We start from the raw sequence: 22,789 nt of genomic DNA on the forward strand, positions 1-22,789 counted from the left end.
TTCGTACGCACAGGCTTCTCGCCTTTAGTCATTACTCACGAGTTGCCATCAGAGGACAGTATCCAGTTCCTTCATATCAACCTTTTATTCCAGGACGATCAATTTCCTGGAAATATCAGCCACGTGCCAACAAACCACTGCTCCCATATGATTCTGCGCACTCCAAACTTGTCAAGAGGGGAATTGCAATGTTATGCCTCTCTAACGCATAAAAAAGCCTTGTCCACAGCTAATGGCAGCAAGTTTCGCTGAACAAGCACAGAGGCTAACTAACGCTGGGTTTCCTATGCATGTCCTTGCAAGTATTGCTGAAATCCTCCTGAAACAGATCTGTTCACCTCTAGATGTCCTTCCTCTTTGAGCAAATAAGCACAAAGTTGTCATTATTCCATACATTCACGGTTTGTCTCATCGCTTGAAAAAGATTGGACAACGGGCATATGTCAAATTCATTTTTTCAGCTCCTGAAAAGCTGCAGGAACTCTGCAAGTTGACAAGACCTGGCCCTGCGAAGAAGAGTGGGTGTACCACGAAGCATGGAACAAAGTTCGTTGAATGTACGGAATCATTTGTGTACAGCATACCATTAGCATGCGGAAAGAAATATATAGGTGAGAGTGGAAGGTGCCTGAACGATCGTCTTCGCGAGCATCGCTACAATGTAAAAGAAAAAAGAGGGGGTTTTCTTGATGTCCACTGCAGAAACTGTGAAGAGTGTGTACCTCTCTATGAATCATGCAATGTCATCGCCGAGAACCCTAGCAAACTTAGCCGTGAAATTATTGAAGCAGAAGCCATAGATAGCCTAGGTGACTTGTGCATCGCGAAACCGTCTGTTGGATTATCTCGAGAAGAACTACATTATCTGAGAAACTATTGAAGTGAAAAAATTTACCCTGCGCCTGTGCAATGTATCGCCACGTCGTATATGCTTACCGCCCTGCGGTTCACAATAAACTGTTGGAAGTAAGCGCTCGTGTGTGTCCTTTCTTGTCCTTGTTCTGTGCCTGCGCTATTTTTGTTGACAAATAATTCCTCTCGACTGTTAGCAAACAAGAATGTGAAAAAAGCAAGCGCACACCATCGGCCCGAATACACAAATCTGAGCAGGGACACGTATGACTGAGATCATGACTTAAATGTGATTACGGAAACACCCGCGACTCAGATCACACTCTGCATCTGACCCCGGACTCAGTCAGGACACAGATCATGATTTGAATGTCAGCCCGAGCGAGGGTGAGTGATTGGACTCGTGAGTGAACCCCCGACCTATGAACTGGCATGACGGCACACCTGCTCCTCCCCGCAGTTGCAGTTCCCTGCAGCGACGTGGTTGCGCTACACACTTATCTAAATATATAAGGAAATAACAAAAGAAATGACAAGGAGTATAAAAGCAATATGATCTAACTCGTAAAGGAAAGCAGAGAAAGAACGATAAGGTAAGATATTAGCTTACATGCAGATCCAGTGTGGAACAGCGCCAGAAAAGTGACTTGGCATTAGGCAACAGATAGAAATGAATTATATAGCAATTTATGGGTTCAGGGAAGCGCACCTCAGGGACCTCCAAAAAGCTCCGCTTATTCGGGGCTATAGCTGGTAAGGTTGGAATAGGCAGGCTTGATAACGAAATGGCGGAGGAGTAGGAATGTTGCTTAGTCATGGACTCACTTCGCATAGAGTAAATAAACAATGTTAGGGGTATGTATCGATTAAATATAATAAAGCACGCAAAGAAGGAGTAATCTATTTGTGGACCAGAAGCAACAACACGGAGAGAAACGAAGTTTTGTTTAAATGCCTATCCGAAGATATGAAACAAATGCGAGGCAAAGGAGGCGTTCTTATACTGGGAATATAAACGTTCGTATAGAAGAACTGGATGGATAGCTAGACTTCAACGGAAAATGATGTTGACCATGAGTCAGCAAAACGACTTTTTTACGAAAAATAAAAAAGGGAAATGTGACGGCGTAATGATGGGAATAGAGTGCTTCCCACTCCAGTATTGAATACTGCATAATGACAATATGCAGTATTCAATGACAATAAGGAAAGGATGAAGCTGCTCCGCGAAAACATAACATTCAGCACTGAATTTGGTAAGGATTGAACGCCATTTGATGACCGTATAAGAAGCGGTAGAAAACTGTATCCGAAACGTCTGCAGTGGTTCATGGACGTATGATGAAGTTATAAAGGTAATTCTGAGAGGAACAGATTTCGTACTTAAGAAAACCGGTAGATCAAGCGGCAAAAAGACACCCAATTGTTAATTGCTCGTCGATATTAAACCTGCTGTATCAAGCCGCAAAGCCCCTTCCAGGGCACGCCAGAAAGCAAAAAAAGAAAATAGACCCTTGCCTGAAATTCAAGAGAAATAGGAGACGAGAGAAGAAAACCCTAGAATTATGCCCATAATATGTTCTAGGAAAATGTTAAATAATAAGTTTGTTTTCAAGGTCTCCCACTATGCTGTTATGTTTTCTTCATAACTGTATGCATGTAATTATCTGATACCTGCTTTGAAGGGGAGAATTTACGTCCTAAGACTGTATACGCTGTGGCGCATGACAATCTTACTGCCGATAGCTCATGACTAGAGACCGGATTTTAGGCAAATGCCTATTTTTTTCAACGCTTCGTAGGCGCACCATTTTTACATATGAGCACGAATTAGGTGTTGACAATATGTTTAATACTGTTTTTATAGTGCCTATAAATGCCTATTTTGGGTGTCAGTGCCTATAAATGCCTATTTCCGACGTCGGTGCCTAAAAATGCCCTATTTTACAGAAAAGGGGCCTGAAATACGCTATGGTTTTGCTTTCAAATTCTGTTTGCTTTCGAATCCATTTCGGTTTTGAGTAGAACACGCACGTGGCAACATGAGATGACCTCGTCAGTTGGCTGTGGTGAACACTGCACCTACGTCGGCTGTGTACGCATACCAACCACGTCAGCCGAAAATATCGAAGCAACCTTTTTGCTATTTTCTGCCATTTTATCGTAGTGGCTTGTTGATGACTTTGGCTGTTTAAGTGGTAGTTGACCAGATGGCACCACATTTTGTAAAGTACACAGAACAAGTTATAGGTTGGTCCAAATAATTCCCAGTTGGTTCCAATTGAAACCAACTGTAAAATGTTCCATAAACCTGCTGGAAACAGTTTAACTGGTTAAAATTTCCACCTGGGTAACCTGCCTTACTGTCGTTCCTTGCGCCCCAGCCGCATGCCATCTTCATCAAATGGCATTTGGCGGTAATCTTGTTGGAGCAGGCTACACTAGACAGCTGGCAGTCGTGCATGCATACGAAAACGCATTCGTGCACTCAAATCATAGAGTAAATGACTCAATGACTGCTTCCATTGCTTTAACAGTGATTTCTAGATGGATGATGTTTATTTTACCATGGATCATCGTGGATGTACGTAGGCCCGCGCAAAACTATGATTCTTTTCAACATATTCCGCATCAAGCAGCACTGTGTGTAACATTTTATAGCATCTCGTATTTATGGTTTCCAGACACTTCTAATTGCAAGCACCATTTGATAGTCGCGTGGCTCCAGACACGTGAAGCCACAAACTATAAAATACTGTTTACACAAATGACAACTTATTTATTAATGTTGAAGCATCGTGTATGCCTGCAATAAATAAGTTCAATTCCTGTGTGAGCGAAGACTGAACTCATTTGTCAGATGCTTTGAGCTGACAACGTTTCTATCAATTCCTAAATACATGGCCTCCTGTTAAGGTGTTCATTCTTTCTACTTTTGTACACGACAAGCGAATTGTTTTTTTTCGAGGTATACGAAAGTGTTTTAAAAGGATTGGTAACCGTCCCTTTTACTCTGCTGAAGCATGTGTATTGTACGAAAAGTTGCGCGACAGCTTTAAAAAAAAAACGGCTTCAAATGTTCGCACCTTGCTTAAGGTCCCAAATCATTCCTGCTGTGTTTTTGGTTTATATTACGGCAGATATTGCGCACTCAAGTTCCGAACTGTGTGCACTTTTGATAAAGTTTATAGTGCCTATTTTTCTCCGTTAGCTGCCTGAAATGCAATTTTAGCTGCCTATTTATGGCGCATAAAACGTGCTTTTTAGTGCCTAAAAATCCGGCTTCTACTCATGACTTAATGCTGAGCTCCTTGTTCGCGTGAGTTGATCGGCGCTGTCGCACGAAGCATTCTGCCCATACCGCTTGCCTCGTCGCTCGATCTGCCCGGACAGAAAATTTCGATCGTCGCCCGGAAGTCCTCCCGCGATTAGCCAATCACAGCCCCCACTGGCCATTGCCAGTTTGTCAGAGCTTCTCCTTCGAGGTCTGTCTTCGTCTCAACAAGCGTGCCATTCTGGTCGTCGCCGCCGTAGGGAAAATATTTGCTTTGCTGTAGCTGTGAAGCAGACCCCCAACATTTGAATAATGAGAACAACCTGCTTATAGTTTACGCAGGCCTAACAACATTTGGAGCGCGCTGTACGAGTGCGCGCACTGCAGAGAGAGATGCGTGTCGAGCCGTGAGTACCAGCGCTCGTTCCACCGTGCCGCTGCGCTAAAATTGTGCGTGCAGAAACAATCGCAGCGCCTGTTCTCACGTGCATATTAGAGTTTTCTCACTCACAAGCAGAGTGCGGTGACAGTTTACGGGAGTGTTTTTACTAAGCCGGAGTGGAAATGGGGTGGCGGCGCGGTTCCTGGTCTCGGCTCCATGAAATATCTGCGAGCAAAAGGCTCTCTGTTTATTCCTCCGGTGTTTCATTTTTCGGGTTCAGAAAACCGCCTTTAAAGAAGCTGCTACAGGCTCTAGCCAAGGCTGAGTGCAAGCTGCATGCCTAACGTTTTCATTGTGTCGTCAAAGCGACATTGGCCGATATTCAGTTATATTGGTTTGTGATAAAGCAGACAGGTGAAAAAAATATAGCTGTTCCGTAGCAATGTCCATCAACCAAATTATCGATAAAAGTAAGACACCGGCTTCAAAGAAAAGAAAAGTTTAAAAGAAAATTAAACGTTTTCAGGAAACAAACTTTAATGAATTTCCTTGCCTCCTCACTACGGTATCCATCATAGCCTCAGTCTCTTTAGAACGTTAAACCCCTACAAACCAAACCAAACCAAACCAAACCATTCAAGAAAACTAAGTTTTGTTTTCTCATAAAAGGTGCGGGCTTCAAAAGTTCCAACCACGCCAAACACCCAGGACGAATGTTTTGACAGCGTAGGTTTCTCGCAAGAGCGCTCCAAAAAATACTTAATAAGCTGCATCGCAGTGCTTTCGTAGTTTCCACTGCGTGGTCAGTGCTGAGTTTTGTGGAATGCGCGTTTCAAGAATTTCTGTTGCACCATTGCAAGAGTACACGGTAATCAGCCAGTTCTTCACACAAATATACGAAGGCGACATCGGCCGAAAGAGAAAAAAAGGTTTGGGGTTCTGTGACCCTAATAGCCGAGAGTATCTGGTATCTGTTCTTTGGGAAAACTGGCCCTTATTAAGGCAAATGATGACAGAAGAAAGCTGACCATACAAAGCCGCACACAAGCTCTGATAAGTGTATTCCCAACAACTGCGTTTGCTGCTGCGAGCGCATATCTGACTCGTTGGCGCAACGGTAGCGCGTCTGACTCCAGATCAGAAGGTTGCGTGTTCGAATCACGTACGGGTCACTTTTATTTTTTTCGTGTGTTATAATCGTCGCCAAAGAGAACTTATTTTGTTAGTTCCTCAGTCAGGCTCTTGATTTTTAAGAATGATTATATGGCGGTCAGTCATACATCGAAAATTTTCCAATCGCTTCAAATGGTCCATCAAGAACTGAACGAGGGGTTCCCTGCATATCGAACCAAGTTAAAAACTAAAATTATTTCAAGGGGCCGAAACATAACGTGACTAATTTTATTTCAGTTGGCACAAATCATTCCTTAAGTCATGCAGTTTTTAAGGCGATAGCCTTTAGTGCCTCATCGTTGCCGACAGAAGGTTGTCAGCAGAGGTGTCACGCTTTTCGGTTGTTGGAAATGGTTATGACGAAAGATTGCGCTGATTTGAATTAATGAGGCCACCCACAGATGCCTGACGCCCCCTGTTGGAGCAGAGGACGAATAATAAGAAAAATAGTTGTCGTCCGCTCCGACAGGGGCTTAAGGCATCCATGGCTGACTACATTACTTACCTCATTACCGTGAACAGAGCCATGGATACAACCAAACTCATCGAAGCAAAGAGAGAGAGTCGGGCTAAGGAGGCAGTCAAAGTCGGCAGTCAGTGTGTAGTTGCAATGTGTAGTCAAAGTGTGCAGTCAAATAAAGCACTAGCACAGCACAAAGAGTCTAGCTGTCAATGCCAAACAGTGCGCCTGGAAAGGCCTTCACCTTGCAGCAATTTAGAGAGCCAAAGTGCCACTGAATTTTTTTCTTTCTGACTGTAGCGGCTTAGGTGCGTTGGACGGAGCCACAGTACATTATTTTTTCCAGGATAAGTTGAACGGATCAGGGCAGCATTTCTTTTTTATGCACGCCGCACTTAAGAAACATTTCATGCCTGCGTCCGTATTTCGACAAAACTAAGGCGCACCTTTCTATTGCATTTCGAAGCGAGAGCTTCACTATTGGGCCTCGTGTTTCGATCGCCGGGTGCTCAGTTTTGACCTTCACCTGAGTTAGAGGTCAAACCATGGAAAAGAAATTGAATCAATATCCATGACTGGGAGTCGAACCCGCGGCTGCACGAACAGATCTAATTTAAGGGCCTCTCCGCGAGACCACTAGGCTATCGGCGCATTTTTTTTGTTTCAGCAGTGTATTTATTACAATTACGCGATGTTTTATGTACATGAGCTTTCTACAAAGAGTGGCACATCAACACACAACTACGAGAAAATAGTCAAAAGCTATACATCATAGCTATAGCGTATAGCTATAGTTATACGCTATAGTGTATAGCTATACATAGCTATACATCATAACACGACACATCTAAGCAACAAAGACCTAGAAAAAAAAGGCAAAGAAAAACACAGCACAAAGAGTCAGTACCACTCCGGTACATACTCGGTCTGGGCATACAATTCTTTTAGGTGTACAATTATTCTAGAGACATGGTCTTTGGCAGAAACAAGTTTCACAATGTCGGTCCATCATGCGTCTTTTCCAAAGACTGTGTAATCCAATTAAAAAAAAAACATATCTAAGGGCTCATCATCAAATGGTAGTACAGTGAGAAATCGTACCGAATGAGGCGTCAAATTAAGCCTTTTTTTCCAACGTCCGTTGCATAATGTCCCAGAAGAGTATTGCATCTTTACAATGGATGAAACAATACCCCATCGTTTCAGGAGCATCACAAAGGCGGCAGTTCACCATAGACACGAAAATACCTTTTTTCTCTATCTATGTTTAAACTGGTAGTGTCTCAGTGTGTAGCTTAAATAAAAATATTTTTGCTCATGGCGAGAGGGGCATTATACGTACTCCCTTGAGTACGCATGCCCCGTTAAACGAAAAACCCACCCCGAGCAATAGTTGGCGGAAGAAAGAGCATATAAATGAAGTCCTTGTAGAACCGTTTCCTCGACACAGAAAAAGGGAACTCAGGGGAAAAACGAACAAGTAGGAAACGAACAGACTTCATTCACCTCATGCATGAATCCCCACAAACACGGACGTCAGAACCATTAGAAGACACAGTGATGCTCGGCAAAGCATGAACTAAATTTACTTGCAGGAATGCCCGCATTGCTGGGCGTGTAGTGTCTCGAAAAAACATGAAACGTGAAACCACCTGTCGGAAAAACATGTGGACTAATTGAGGCCGCCAGTGCTTGCAGGCCGGAAAAGGTTATCAGGCCTAGATGATTAAAAAGACGAACCCCATATAAAAGTTGTAAAAACTCTGTGGAAACGTTGGATATCAAGTCTTGTGCAATGCATAATTTGCAGTACAAATAAATTTTAGTGCCGAGAAACAGATTACATGCGGCCGCCCTGCCAAAAATCGAGAGACCATGGGGCACAAATGCCTGATCATAGCGCTGAAGAGTTGGCACGCGGTCTTAATGTGCACTGTGCTTATAGGCACTCAAAGGAACGCCAAGGCACTTTGGTGACGTGCGTGTCCATTGTATACCACCATATTCCGCAGGTGTCGTTCCCCACATATCAAACCAGGGACCGCAACTCTTAGAACGATTAATTCGAACCCCTGACACTGAAGCGAAGTCTTCCGTTGAACTAATAACCTCATCGATGCTTGGTTTATCAGTGCAGAGAAACGCGAGGTCATCCGCGTATGCTAACACCTTCAGTACGTGACCCATAATACGAAAACCATGGACAGCTGCACAGTTTATACCACTTAGACAAATGTGCTCCAAATGCAATCCGAACAGAAGTGCAGACAGTGGGAAACCATGTTTTACAGAGGACTGAATTTGAATTGGTTGTGAGAGACAGCTATTAAAAATCAAGACCGTTGAAGAGTTTTTTTTTAACAAAGGCGTATTCGAGTAGAAAGAACTGAACCTATATTGACATGATTTAGAAGAGAAAAAAGAACCGAATGGGACACCGGATCGAACGCCGTCGCCAGGTCAATTTCCAGCAATGATAATTGTTCAAGAGCGTCGCTGAAATACTGCAACACTGTGCGCGCTGTATGTAGACTAGATTGTATGGACCGACCCCTCAAGCCCGATGTTTGATGAGGTCCAATCAAAGTAGCCATTGCAAGCTGTAGAGGACTTTATCGAAGATCCTGTTATCCACATTAGAAACCGTGATAGGTCTGTACCCATCTACAAAACTTAGTTTCTGCTTATCGTCAGTTTTCTGTATTAAGAAAATATGACTTTTGGTAAATGACTGCGGCAAAAATCCAACATCTATACTCTGCTCAAAATTTTGGAGTAGGACAGGGGATAACACAGATTTAAAGGTCGTATAAAATTCCCCGAGAGGCCACCAGGGCACGGGGTTTTCGAAACTGGTAATCGATCAATTGCATCTTCCAATTCAGCCAAGGTTATAAGACCACTTATTTTCTCGCCCTCATCCTCACAAAGCGGGGAAACCATAGACACACAGAACGCCACAGGAACATCGTCAGCAGTGCTTGAAGCGGCAGCAAGAAGCGAGGTGTAGTATTTTGAAAACTCGGTAACTATTTCATCTGTACTTGTGACCAGGGCGCCACCACAGCAGCGCTCAGAGACACGCTTGGCACTCACGTGCCGACGCTCATCAAGAAATGCATGTCTAGTTGGCTGCTCACAGCGCAAAGCAAGATTGCTGCAGGAGCGTACACGGGCCGCTCGAAAGCGTTCTGTATCGAACCTTCGAGGGTGACACTTTACAGTTGCAATTTCTTCTGTGTACAACCATGGAGCCTCGCATTCAAGTTCGTGCTCGATCACCACACCCGCTATCTCACTACCGATTAAAGAGAACAGACACGCAGGTCAGTCTGGACCAAATGCGGCCCACAGGTGGCAGACCGTTCTCGAGGACGGCCGCAGTCCTGACGACCTCAATCATAGGCCCCTGTAAGAGGCGCTGCAGATGTTCGCAATTACGCTGCTAGCGAAGCCCTTGTGTCAGAAGGATATCCCTCACGCAGATTTCGCTCTAAAATAAAAATACAAAAAGACAAGCAGGACCGCATTCCACCTCCACCGAGCACTTCTCTCCTCTCCCCAGCCAACCACTGCCGACCAACAGTGTGCCGAGTTTCGGCCGTCGGGTGCCAGCTGCGACCAACCGGGGTCGCATTGGCGCTATGCACCCGACCGGCCTCAACGCGTGTTCCACCGGCGTGGATCGGAACCCACAGCCTACCGCAGCCCAAACGCGCGCCTCGAGTCACTCGTCCTCACTGCTGTGAACGTACAGGGTTTTCAAGGTGATTATATTTCTACAAGGTAAATGAATTCATTTTTAGGTCACCTGAAATAATTAGAAGAATTGTGTTAGGCACGGCCACGGTAAAAACAGACAGGAGGAAGACGAGCGTGATTTCAAACTCGGATTCAATTGCAATTCTAGTGGTGCCATTTAAAAGGTGTTCAACTCGTTCCGACCCTAACACAGGAGCGAAAACTTCACATTGGGCACACATTTTTGTACTCTGCGCCTGTTGTTCTTCAGTGTACCTCATATATCCCTTTTCAAGTGCACAGGCTTTTGAAGTCGGAAAAAATGATGGTCGATTTGCGTAGTTAGACCACATGCAAATTAGGTGCGCTAGTACTTCGATTTTCACTTCGGTTTCGATGTTCAGATCCATTGTTCATGGATGGCAGTGGTTCGGATAGAAATAATGTGTTAGGGCCCATATATTCGAGATTGGTCATTCTCTGCATGCATACGTCCCTGGGAACCTTCGTACCACTCCATCGCAGTGGTGCAGCGGTGAAGTGATGCGCCACCGCCTCTCTATGGGAGGTGCTGCCTTCTTTGGGACTCCGGCTGCTTTGGAAGGGATGCGCCCAAGATTGATCTTTCCTAGCAGCCTATCACGATTTAATGAATGGTCGCCTGACACGGTGGGCAGGTGAGCAACCAACTATAAAACAGGCTTCAGCCGGGCGCACAAACACACAACGGCTAAATGCGGGGAAGGGCCACTGTTGTAGTTTAGTTAGTCTGGACGGAGCGTGTAAATGCGTAACTGTAGACTGGTTACGGCGGGACCTATCCGGAGGTTGTTACCGAGAAGGAGGAGATATAGTATAGCCACTGCGGAGGAATGAAATGAATTATATAGCAATTTATGGGTTCAGGGAAGCGCACCTCAGGGACCTGCAAAAAGCTCCGCTTATCCCGGGCTATAGCTGGTAAGGTTGGAATAGGCAGGCTTGATAACGAAATGGCGGAGGAGTAGGAATGTTGCTGAGACATGGACTCACTTCGCATAGAGTAAATAAACAATGTTAGGGGTATGTATCGATTGCTGAAGAAAGGAGAATGCTGATCTTGTAAGCTGCAACGAAAATCTTCGAGCTGAAAACAAACGCTTGGCTCAAAAAGTGGAAGAACTTGAACAATACGGACGCCTAAACAACCTAGAGATCAAAGGTGTGAAGTCAGATATTGAACCCCGAGAAGTAATTGAGAAACTTGGCGAGGCCATCAATGAACAAGTTTCTACCGCCGACTTAGACACGTGTCACAGAATTCCCACAAGCACTAAAGGCGAAACCAACATTTTGGTCCGCTTTGTTCGCCGAGATAAGCGTCAAGCATTTCTTTCTAAGGCTAGAAAGCACGAGCTATCTAACAAGGACCTTGGCCTCACTGATAGCGGGCGCATCTATGTCAATGAACATTTGACTTACGGCAACAAACAACTGCTGGGAGCAACTATTGCCCGTAAGAAGGAAGTACGTTGGAAATTTGTTTGGACGAACGGAGGCAAACTTTTTGCACGCAGGGATGAAACGTCTGACACAATCAAAATTTGTGCACGATCTGACCTGAATAAAATGACCGAGTAGGCATCCACATCTTTGTCAGCTAGTGACTAGCCACTCGTTGGCATGGATTGCCCGCCCCAATGTATTCTTTGCGATACTTCTTGCTTTAACAATAAGGTTACTCCTCTCACAGATATGTTCTCTGCTATGTATGTTAATGTTCGCAGTATTAAGAACAAACGCGACTGTCTAGACATGTTTCTTAGGTCTATAAACCGACCGTTTGATGTACTTTTGTTTACCGAAACATGGCTAACAACACATGATGATCATCTTCCATTCAAGGATTACCAGTATCATGGCCTCCTTCGTTTGAATATGAGAGGTGGTGGTCTTGCCGTGTACGCAAAGAGTTGTTATCCACATTGTGTGTTAAACGAAATTTCTGTGACAAATTCCAATGTTGAGTGTTTAGCCGTATCACTCTCCAGTGTCATTGTAGCTGTTGTGTACAGACCTCCCGCAGGGAACAAACTACTATTTTTCAAGTTTCTTGAAAGCTTACTCTTGAACCTCGCAGATTTCCGGTTGCCTTTTGTAATAATGGGTGACATTAACATTAACCTCATGCACGATGATCACAGTACGCGCGAATTTAATAGCCTTATTGCATCTTATGGTTGTTTAAATACTATAAACATACCTACTAGAATTACCGTTGCTACAGCTTCCCTGTTGGATGTTTGTGTCACAATTATGGTGTCTCCAGAAACTGAGTCAGGCCTGTTATCCTCTGAAATCAGGGACCACATCCCGATTTTTTGTTTTCTTCCTGTAAAACGCATTAAGTCAGTATCTAAAAATGCCTCGAGGGTAACTAGAGTCATTTATGATAAAAATCTAGCCAAATTTACGACTCTTATACAGAATATGTGTTGGGAGAACGTATACAGCATATCTGAAGTTGACGAGGCGTATACTGCTTTTATTGCAAAATTCATGGAATGTTATAATGCTGCGTTTCCTGCAATCGAGGTAAAACACAATTTCCGAAAATCCAGAAAGCCGTGGGTTGATAAAGTGTTATATAACAGGATACGTATTAAAAATAAAATGTATCATGACTTTGTACGTACTCGCGATGCTGCGCTTTTTAGAGAGTTCAAAAAATTCAGAAATAAACTAAATAAAGACCTCAAGTCTGCAAAAACAGTTTACTATACAAAACGGTTTTCCAGAATTTACAATGATCGCAAGAAAGTTTGGAGCGAGATTAACGAACTATTAAACAAACACAAGTGCAGGGATAACTCAGAATTCGCTGCAACTAATTCCGAAGCTAACGGAACTCAATTAGCTAACACCATAAACCACTTCTTCATTGAAGCTGGCAAGCTTACATTAGGTCAAGCTCTCTCTAATGCTCCCGTAAGCAACCTCATTGTCCCTTTACCTAACTCTATTTCGTTGCTGCCTGTGATCCCACAAGAAGTAGCTGCCTACATTGGGAAAATAAAAAACAATGTTTCAGCAGGCCATGACGACATCAAAGCTGTACCTTTGAAGTATGTGTCTGCATTAATATGCGATGTTTTAGCGCATATTATAAATCTGATGCTCACATGTGGTGTGTTCCCAGATGAATTGAAGGTTGCTCGTGTTTGTCCTATATATAAAGGAGGAAACAGAAATTAAATCACGAACTATCGCCCGATCTCCGTCTTATCAGTGTTATCGAAGGTGTTTGAAGGAGCCATTAATAGCAAATTACAAAAGTTCTTTAGCGTTCATAACATTATTAACCCCTCTCAGTATGCCTTTTTGAAACACAAATCGACTGAGCAAGCTTTACTCGCCGTTAAAGAAAAGATTATTGATAACATTGAATCCAGAGCATACACTCTTGGTCTGTTCTTAGACCTGCGGAAAGCTTTTGACTGCGTACAGCATGATATTCTTTTAAGTAAACTGAACAGTTACGGTATACGCGGAATAGCTCTAAACCTGCTGAAAAGCTACTTAACTAACAGGATACAGTACGTTAAATGGAATAATTTTGTCTCGAACCGTTCGTACATAACCCAAGGGGTTCCTCAGGGGTCTATATTAGGTCCACTTTTGTTTTTATTGTATATTAACGATATCTGTAACATACCTGATTCTCCAGACTTGGTTATGTACGCTGACGACACAAATGTTTTTTTCACATCACGTACTCTGCCAGATATAGAAAATATCGTAAACACTTATTTGGTAAAATTATACACTTGGATGCAGGCGAATAATTTAGTTTAAACTTGTCAAAAACCAGGTACATAATTTTCAGGCCTATTAATGCCGCTGTTCATTGCACTCGCATACAAAACTGCAACAGGTAACAACTCAAAAGTTTCTTGGTGTCTGGTTTAATGAACATTTATCATGGAACACACACATTTCCAAACTTCTCACTGACCTCAGTAAAACTGTTGGTTGTCTTTACAGGATCAGCGATCTCTTGCCCGTTTCCTTAAAAGTGTCCATATAATATGCACTATTTTTATCCAAATTGTCGTATTGTGCACTGGTCTGGGGCACTACAACAATAGGCAATTTTCAAAAGTTACTGATTTTGCAAAAGAAGGCATTACGGGCTATTGAGGGTTACCATGGTAGGCCGGAAAACCTACCAACATCACCACTCTATCATAAACATAATTTACATAAAGCAAACCATGTTTACATATTTCGCCTGTTACTGCACATCCATCGTAATCGTTTATATTCCATTTCTCCAAACCGCCCTCCTAGTAAATACCCCCTTCGGCAACACAGAAACTTGGTCCCTAAAACAAGGACAAATTACGGAAAACAAAAGCTCGATTACCAGATTCCAGTCGTTCTCAATAACCCATCTCTAAGTGTCATGTTTGATTTCCCAAAGAACAAGTTTAAAAAAGACATCAAAAGGTTACTAATCAGCACTGAAGCAATATAATTTCGGTTTTACTTAGCGTAGCATCTCTTGTTTTCATGTTAAATTGTTTGTGTGTTTGCGTTTCCTTTTGTGACCTCCTGCCATGTTTATATACTACCTTTGATATGATTTATGGTGCACTGTCTTTGTTTTATTTATTATTGAAATACTGTCGCTTGCTGCAATGTTTTTTTTGTCCCAATGTATTTTTGTCATATTACTTTAAATTTTGTTATTTATGTGCTGCACACTGCTGCATGAACTGTATTGGGGAACTGTGACCTCGTCAGGCCTTACCGCCTTTTGTCACAGTTCCCTCTTTCATTTATTTGAAGGAAAATAAACCTCAAACTTCAAACTTTAAACTTGAAATATAATAAAGCACGCAAAGAAGGAGTAATCTATTTGTGGACCAGAAGCAACAACACGGAGAGAAACGAAGTTTTGTTTAAATTCCTATCCGAAGATATGAAACAAATGCGAGGCAAAGGAGACGTTCTGATAATGGGAATATGAACGCTCGCATAGAATAACTAGATGGATAACTAGACTTCAACGGAAAATGATGTTGACCATGGGTCAGCAAAACGACTTTTTTACAAAAAATAAAAAAGGATGACTTGGGAATCGAGTGCTTCCCACTCCAGCATTGAATACTGCATAATGACAATATGTTTATATGGAAGGCTGAATGTAATGAAAATAGACGAGGAAGTAAAAAGAGTATTTGTAGCGGTCATAAGACGTTCATCGTAATGATTGGGCATAGAGGACAGAATGAAGGCGGTCCACGAAAACGTAACATGCAGCACGAAATTTGGTATTTAATGTCCATATCAGAAGTGGTGGAAAACTGCATTCGAAAGATCTCCAGTGGATCAAGGACGTGTGATGAAGTTCTAAATGCAATTTAGAGAGAGATAGATTTGACACTTGAGAAAAACCGTTACATCTATGGGCAAAAAGAGACATAAACGTTGATTGGACGTGGATATTAAAGCTGTTATATCAAGCCTCCAAGCCGCTTCCTGGGCACGCCAGAAAGCAAAAAAAAATAAAATAGACCCTTGCCCGAAATTCAAGAGAAACAGGAGACGAGTGAAGAAAACCCAAGAATTATGCACAAAATATGTTCTAGGAAAAGGTTAAGTAATCAGTTTGCTTTCAAGGTCTCCCACTATGCTGTTCTGTTTTGTTCGTAATTGTATGCGTGTAATTATCTGATGCCTGCTATGAAGTGGAGAATTTACGTCCAAAGACTGTATACGCTGTGGCGCATGACGATCTTACTGCCGATAGCTCATGAGTTAATGCTGAGCTCCATGTTCGCGTGAGTTGATCGGCGCTCTCGCACGAAGCATTCTGCCCAAACCGGTTGCCTCGTCGCTCGATCTCGAGAAAGGAAACTTTAAAGTTAAAAGCTGTCACGAAATTTAGTAATCAATTTCCTTGCTTCCGGTTGAAAGAACTAAATTCTGTTTTCTCATAAAATGTGCGTGCTATAAAAGTTAAACCACGAAAAAGCACTCGCGCGAGTCTCTTGACAGCGTACGTTTCACGCAAGAGCGGCTCAAAAGATACTTATTAACGTGCATCGCAGTGCTTCCGCAGTTTCCATTGCGTGTTCTGTACAGTGTTTTGTTAGACGTGCGTTCATGAATTTCTGATGCATCACTTCAAGAGTTCAGAGTAATCAGCCAGTTTTTGAAGCCGTCATCGGCCAAAAGCGAAAGCAGATTTCGTGTTACGTCTACTCAATAGCTGAGACTATCTGTTCTGTGGAAACGCGGACCCCTATCAAGGCAAAAGATAACAGAACAAAGCTGGCCAAACAAAGCCGCACACAACCTCTGATACGTGCACTCCCAATAACTGCGCTTGCTGCCAACTAAGGATGCCTGACTCGTTGGCGCAACGGTAGCGCGTCTGACTCCAGATCAGAAGGTTGCGTGTTCGAATCACGTACGGGTCACGCTTATTTTTTTCATGGGTTATAATCGTCGCTAAAAAGAACCTATATTGTTAGTTCCTCAGTGAGGCTCTTAATTTTGATGAATGATTGTATGACCGCCATTCATACATTAACCTGCCGTGTCAGTGTAAGTGTTGCTGACATGTTTTACTTCTTTGTACCCGTTGTGAAAATGCAATAAAGAAAAAAAAATACATCCAACATTTTCCAGTCACTTTAAATGTTTCATCAAGAACGGAACGAGGGGTTCCCTGTATATCGAACCAAGTTAAAAAGAAAAATTACTGCAAGGGGCCGAAACACAATGTGACTAATTTATTTATTTAACCATACTGCAGGCCAATGCTTTGGCCCTAGCAGGAGGGGCATTTCACGAACAATGCAAAGTAAGAAGGCTACAAAAACAGAAGAAAAATGTCCAGAAATTCAACACTAGTAAGTCTGGCAACAAATGAATACAACGTAAAGGGGCATTAATAAAGAAAGAGTGAGAAAATGACATGGTACAGTGCAAGAATACAGTGCAAATCAAGGCGCCTCTACTTGGGAAAAAAAAGACATTCCAGTTCTGATAGAAAGTTGTTCGATTCAAAAATGCTCGGTGGTAGTTTGTTCCATTCATTCACTGTTTTGGGGAAAAAACTGTTCTGGTAAGAATTGGTTTTTGCAAAAATCGGAGCCCATGTGTATTGTGTAGTGTGCCTTGTTCGCCTGGTGGTAGCTTTCTGAATGCAGTCTGGAAGTTTAAACGGGACTTTACTTGACAAAAATTTATGAAGGAGCAGAAGTCGATTTATTTTCCGGCGTATTGCTAATGTTGGAATTTTATGTTCTTGCATGAGTAGTGAGGAGAATCTAGTCTTCTATATTTTCCAAATATAAACCTCACTGCTTTTCTTTGAATGCGTTCCAATTTTTCTATGTCCTTCTTGGTGTAGGGATCCCACAGCACCGACGCGTATTCCAGTCTCGATCTTATACATATGTTGTAGGCTAAAAGTTTGTTCTGACGGGAGCATTTTTAAGCTTTCGTTTCAAAAAGCATAATTTTTGAAAAGCGGAAGCACAAATATCTGTGATATGAATGGACCATGATAGATTATTTGTGAGGGTTATTCCTAGATACTTATATTTATCAACTACAGAGATCACAGTCTTGCCTATTTCGTATGTAAATATGCTGGGGTGTTTCTTTCTTGTAACGCGGAGCAGAACAGTTTTTTCCCCGTTTAATTCCATGCCCCACTCTTGACACCAAAGATCAATAGCATTCAAGGCAGCCTGTAGAGAAGTGTGGTCTTCCGTGCTCGAGATCTTTTTAAAAACAACACAATCGTCTGCGAATAACCTGATTGAAAGATCATTTGGTAAAACATCTACTAGATCATTTATATAAAGTAAAAATAACAATGGTCCCAGAACACTTCCCTGGGGAACTCCGGAGGTAACAGAAAGCATGCCGGATGAGTAATCTTTAATTTGAACAAATTGTTGTCTGTCTCTAAGATAAGCATAAATCCATCCTATTATGTCAGACGGAAGACCAAGGCGCTGCAACTTGAACAATAATTTACCATGAGGCACTTTGTCAAAGGCCTTGCAGAAATCTAAAAACAACACATCTAACTGGCCAGAAGTGTCAAGAACACTCAAAAATTCATGAACTGTTGAGACCAACTGTGTGACAGTAGACAGGCCTTTTCTAAAACCATGCTGGTAAGCGGAAAGTGTGTTTTGCTCAGCAAGGAATTTCTGAAGGTAACTTGCTATAACATGCTCCAGCAACTTACAACATTGACTAGTGATAGAAACTGGGCGATAGTTCGTTACTAAGAGGCGACTCCCTTTTTTATGTATAGGTACAATGCGTGCCTTTCGCCAGTCATCTGGTATATCACATGAACTCACTGAGAAATTAAAAAGATCCGTAAGGAATCCAGAAACCTGCTCTGCATAGCGTCTCAGAAACAAATTAGGAATGCCATCAGGTCCACCAGATTTCCTGGTATTGACATTCAAAACCATCGCCAGAACACCCTCGCGCGTGATTACAATTTCTTGTGAAGAAACAGATGCGGGTGATCTATGCACAAATTCATCCGGTTCCGAGAATACACTTTGAAAGTAGCGATTAAAACTTTCTGCTATGCTACAAGGGTTAGTCAGTGTTCTGTCATCGACCTTTATTTTCGAAAGGTCTGTTTTAGTTTGCCCAAGAAATCGCCAGAATTTTGAAGGGTCACTTTTAATAAACTCCTCCAACCTGTAACTGAAAAAATTATTTCTGGCTTGCTTAATCATTCTCAATAAATTGTTCTTCAGAAGTTTTAGCCGCTCACTTTCTGTCTTAGCTTTCTTCCGCATTCATTTTATTTTGCGCCCACAGTGAATTATCTCTCTCGTAATCCATGGGTTTGAGCGACGTTTACGCACTTTTTTTGATGGAATAAAATTTTCTACACAGTATGTGACTGTATTACGAAACAACTGCCATGCGCTTTCAACGTTAGTCACCGGAAAGCAAAGGTGAGTATCCAAATAGTCTATTATTTCCACATCATTGGCTCGATTAAAATCTTTAACGAAGTTTTCTGCAGAAGTGTTTTTCTGCTGATCAAGAGCCCTAGCCCACGTGAAAAAAATTAGTTCATGATCTGAAATTCCAGTCTCAACGGATACATTTCCACTGCAAAAAATTTCACTAACGAACAGAAGGTCAAGGATTGAATTCTCTCTTGTGTTTACTTTTACTACTTGATCCAGGTTAAGAGAAAGCATGATGTCCAGAAGCGCGTCCGAAGAAGTGGAGCATCCATAATTAAGGTCGTTCCAATTAATACTTGGCAAATTGAAGTCTCCAGTGATTATTAAATTTTTTCCTTGCAGCTTTGCAACTTCATCATATAACTGAATCATGTAATCGTCTTTTGAATCAGGACAGCGGTAAACCGTGACAAGAACAAAAGTCACTCCCGACCACACCACTCTTAAGAAAAAATTCAGGGGGCACTTTGACTGTCTAAAGTGGGTAGAGGCGGAAGCGTTTTCCGCACCACCTTCGCTGTTTCTGTGGCACTGGTGGCGTCACATATAATTGAGTACTAATTACTAAGTGATGACAAATCACTAATTAATGGTTAATTACTGATTAATGCGTGAATACTAATTAACTGCTAATTAACGACGCTTAAGCTTCGCCTTTAGGAGTGGAACGCGACAGCGCGTTGTAGTGCTGCCAGGGAGTCCACGGAACGCCACCACCCGTTCGGCGCGATGCCTTGCCCTTTGAACGCAACGCTTTTTGAGGAAAGGAAATGGCGCAGTAAATCTCTGTCATCTCGGTGGACACCTGAACCGCACCGTAGAGGAAGGGAGGAAGTGGGAGTGAAAGAAGATAGATAAAGAGGAGCCGTAATGAAGGAAATGAAAATTGTATTTGAGGAAAGGAGATTACGCAGTAACTGTCTCACAAAATTCAGGGGGGCACTTTGTTGACCTAAAGTGTGGTCACTGATGTGTGGTTAAGATGTTAAGCTTCACCCCTAAGAGTGGAACGCGACAGCGTCTTGCAACGCTGCCAAGGAGTCCACAGAACGCCATCGCCTATTTGGTTCTACGCCTCGCTCGTCGGTAAATTGGTTTTTGAGGAAAGGAAATGTATCTGTCTCTCATTTGTCGGTGGACACCTAAACCTCGCCGGAAGGGAATGGAGGAGGATGAGAGTGAGTGAAGACACTGTATTCACTAGACGCGCCTTTGTTCATTCCAAACCGTCGAGCTGGCATGGCGGAATGGATAGCATGCTCGTCTCTCACGCCGAAGACCGGGGTTCGATTGGCGAGCTCGACCAATTTCTTAATCGGTTTTATTTATTTATATGGCCTGACTAGTAAAGCTAATTAGGCTAATTGGGTAATTAAGCAATTAACTAAGCTCAATCCCACTTACTCGGAGCATCACTATACGATCCCTTCAATTGGTTGCATGGTTACTAGCCAAAGTATAATTGGCCCCGTTTGAAATTCGCGCACTGTGACGTCACGACCGTTTCCACCAATTGAAAAGCGTGACATTTTCTGTCGACAACTGCTGCTTACAACGATGAGACATTAAAGGCTTCCGCCTTAATAAACTTTCGTGATTGTGGATTTGATCAAGAACGTCTATGTTAATTCCCCTTTTCGCGATGACTGCTACACCACCGCCCCGAGAGCCTCTATCTCTTCTATACAACTGATAAGCTGGTGGAACTATTTCATCGTCATGAATCCACTCGCTCAACCAAGTTTCTGTGATAACGCAAAGATGGGGGGCATACAGCAACAAAAGATTTTCAAGCTTATCTGCTTTATTTACAATACTGCGAGCATTTAGAGACAGCAAGCGTAATTGGCAAGGCTCTGACTGCTAGCTAGAAGAAGATAGCCTTTTCGGTTTCGGCAGCTCTTTTCTGGTGTTCAACGCGTCATCCCAAAGAAAGGTCTTGTCGCCGATTCTAAGTTTATCGTATGCAAGTGACACCTTTTCCTTAGCGTCTCTTTCACGTTTAGAACTGTCCCAAAGCAACTTGCGTTTCCTTAACGTGTCTGCGCAATAATCCTGCTGAATATAAGTGTTTGTTCCCTTCAGTTTTTTTGCGTTTAACAAGACGGCTTGCTTCTCTCGGAAATCTTGGAAAGAAAGAATAATTGGTCGATTTGGTTTAGGCTTTCCAAGTCTATGAATACGAGCGACAGACGAACAGGTAACGCCCAGTTTATGCTCGAATGTTTCTGTTATAACTTTATTTCTTAAGTCGGCTTCTGTTTCGTCAGGTATATCTGCGATTCCGAAAACAATTAAGTTCGATCTGCGACTTCTATCTTCCAGATCGACTAATTTTGCATGCTGCGATTGGAGAGTCACCTGTATGTCTGTTAAAGCTCAGATAACACCCTCGTTCGAGATAATCTTTCCCTGCATCTCGTTTACTTTGCTCTCGAGGTCTGTCAAACGCACACCAAAACTTTGTATTAGTGTCTCTGTGTTCTCCAGTCGTGTTTTCAAGTCAGCTATGTCTGACCTAATAGTCTGCTGAGCATCTACAAGAGTCTGAAGCATTTCCTCTATTGCTGGTCCAGGATTTTCTTCCACGTCTCCGCAAACAAGTAATTTCAAAACACAAAAACAATTTTATTTCAGTTTGTATAAATCATAATATAAATCATCTAAGTAATTATAGGCGTATTACGGTTCTTCCACTTTTTTCGAAAGTCACAGAACGTATTACATATGTCCGTTTGACTAACTTTCTTTAATCACTGCATGTACTTACGAACTGTCAATATGGGTTCCAAAAAGCCAAGTCGACTGAATCTGCATTACTACGAGTTAAAAATAGCATTCTTAGCAATATAGAGAGCAAGCTTTTTACTGTAGGAACTTTTTTAGACTTTCGAAAAGCATTTAATTCCATCAAACACAACATTTTATTACGAAAACTTGAGTTATATGGAATAAGGGGTGTTGCACACCAGCTAATGCGTAGTTATCTTCAGTCGAGACTGCAGTATACATCAGTGCACGGTGTTTCATCCGCAATGAGTGTTATAAAATATGGAGTTCCACAGGGATCTATATTAGGACCTTTACTTTTCATTATTTACATTAATGATATAGTAAACATTCCTTCAACCAATGATATAATTCTATATGCCGATGATACTAACGTTTTCTTTCATGGTGAAAATCTTAAACAACTTGAAATTATTTCTAATACTTGGATACTGGAACTTAGCACGTGGCTTTTCCTAAATGAACTCGAATTAAATACAAATAAAACGAAGTTTATGTTGTTTTGTGCAAACAGTAAGCCCATATCCCATGTTGTGAGACTGTCGTTTCGAACTTCTGAGATTGAACAGGTTGAAAAACTTTCGTTTTTAGGAGTTACCTTTGACAGTAAACTTAGTTGGTCATATCATGCTAATCATGTCCGCATCAAGGATGCAAAATCAGTTGGCATGCTGTACAGGCTTCGTAATCTGTTGCCCGTTTGGCTCAAGAAGCGACTGTATTTTTCTCTTGTTCAATCTCATATAAATTATTGTCTGTTGGTATGGGGAACTGCCACAGAAACTGATCGCGAAAGACTATGTGTGCTCATTCGGAAAGCTGCACGTTTATTTCAGCCAGAAAACGGACAAGTCAGTGCTTCTGAGCTTATGATCCGCCACAATCTACCGTCTTTCATGTTTTCATATCACCTGAAACTGAGTCTGTATATATATATAAAGAGCTGACAACCAATTCTGCGGCGTTTTGTAATCTCTACCTTGATAGAGATACCGGTTATTCATTGCGCCGTACTACCTTACTGACAGAAAGGCCAAGAACAAATTATGGTACACAAACTATCGAGCATCAAATTTCAAAGTTCTGCAATTCCTATCCAGATATAA

At 42.3% G+C, this 22,789-nt stretch overlaps 2 non-coding genes across 2 annotated transcripts; both read left to right on the forward strand.

Annotated features, from left to right (window-relative positions):
* The first annotated feature begins 5,608 nt into the window (after positions 1 to 5,608).
* On the forward strand, positions 5,609 to 5,680 carry TRNAW-CCA (transfer RNA tryptophan (anticodon CCA)). The gene has a single exon. It is a non-coding gene; the product is annotated as a tRNA-Trp (tRNA).
* A 10,597-nt stretch (positions 5,681 to 16,277) lies between these two features.
* Positions 16,278 to 16,349, forward strand: TRNAW-CCA (transfer RNA tryptophan (anticodon CCA)). Its single transcript has one exon. It is a non-coding gene; the product is annotated as a tRNA-Trp (tRNA).
* Positions 16,350 to 22,789: the final 6,440 nt, after the last annotated feature.

This window comes from Amblyomma mixtum, chromosome 10, assembly GCF_055824585.1.
Source record: "Amblyomma mixtum isolate Tamu chromosome 10, ASM5582458v1, whole genome shotgun sequence".
NCBI lineage: Eukaryota > Metazoa > Arthropoda > Arachnida > Ixodida > Ixodidae > Amblyomma > Amblyomma mixtum.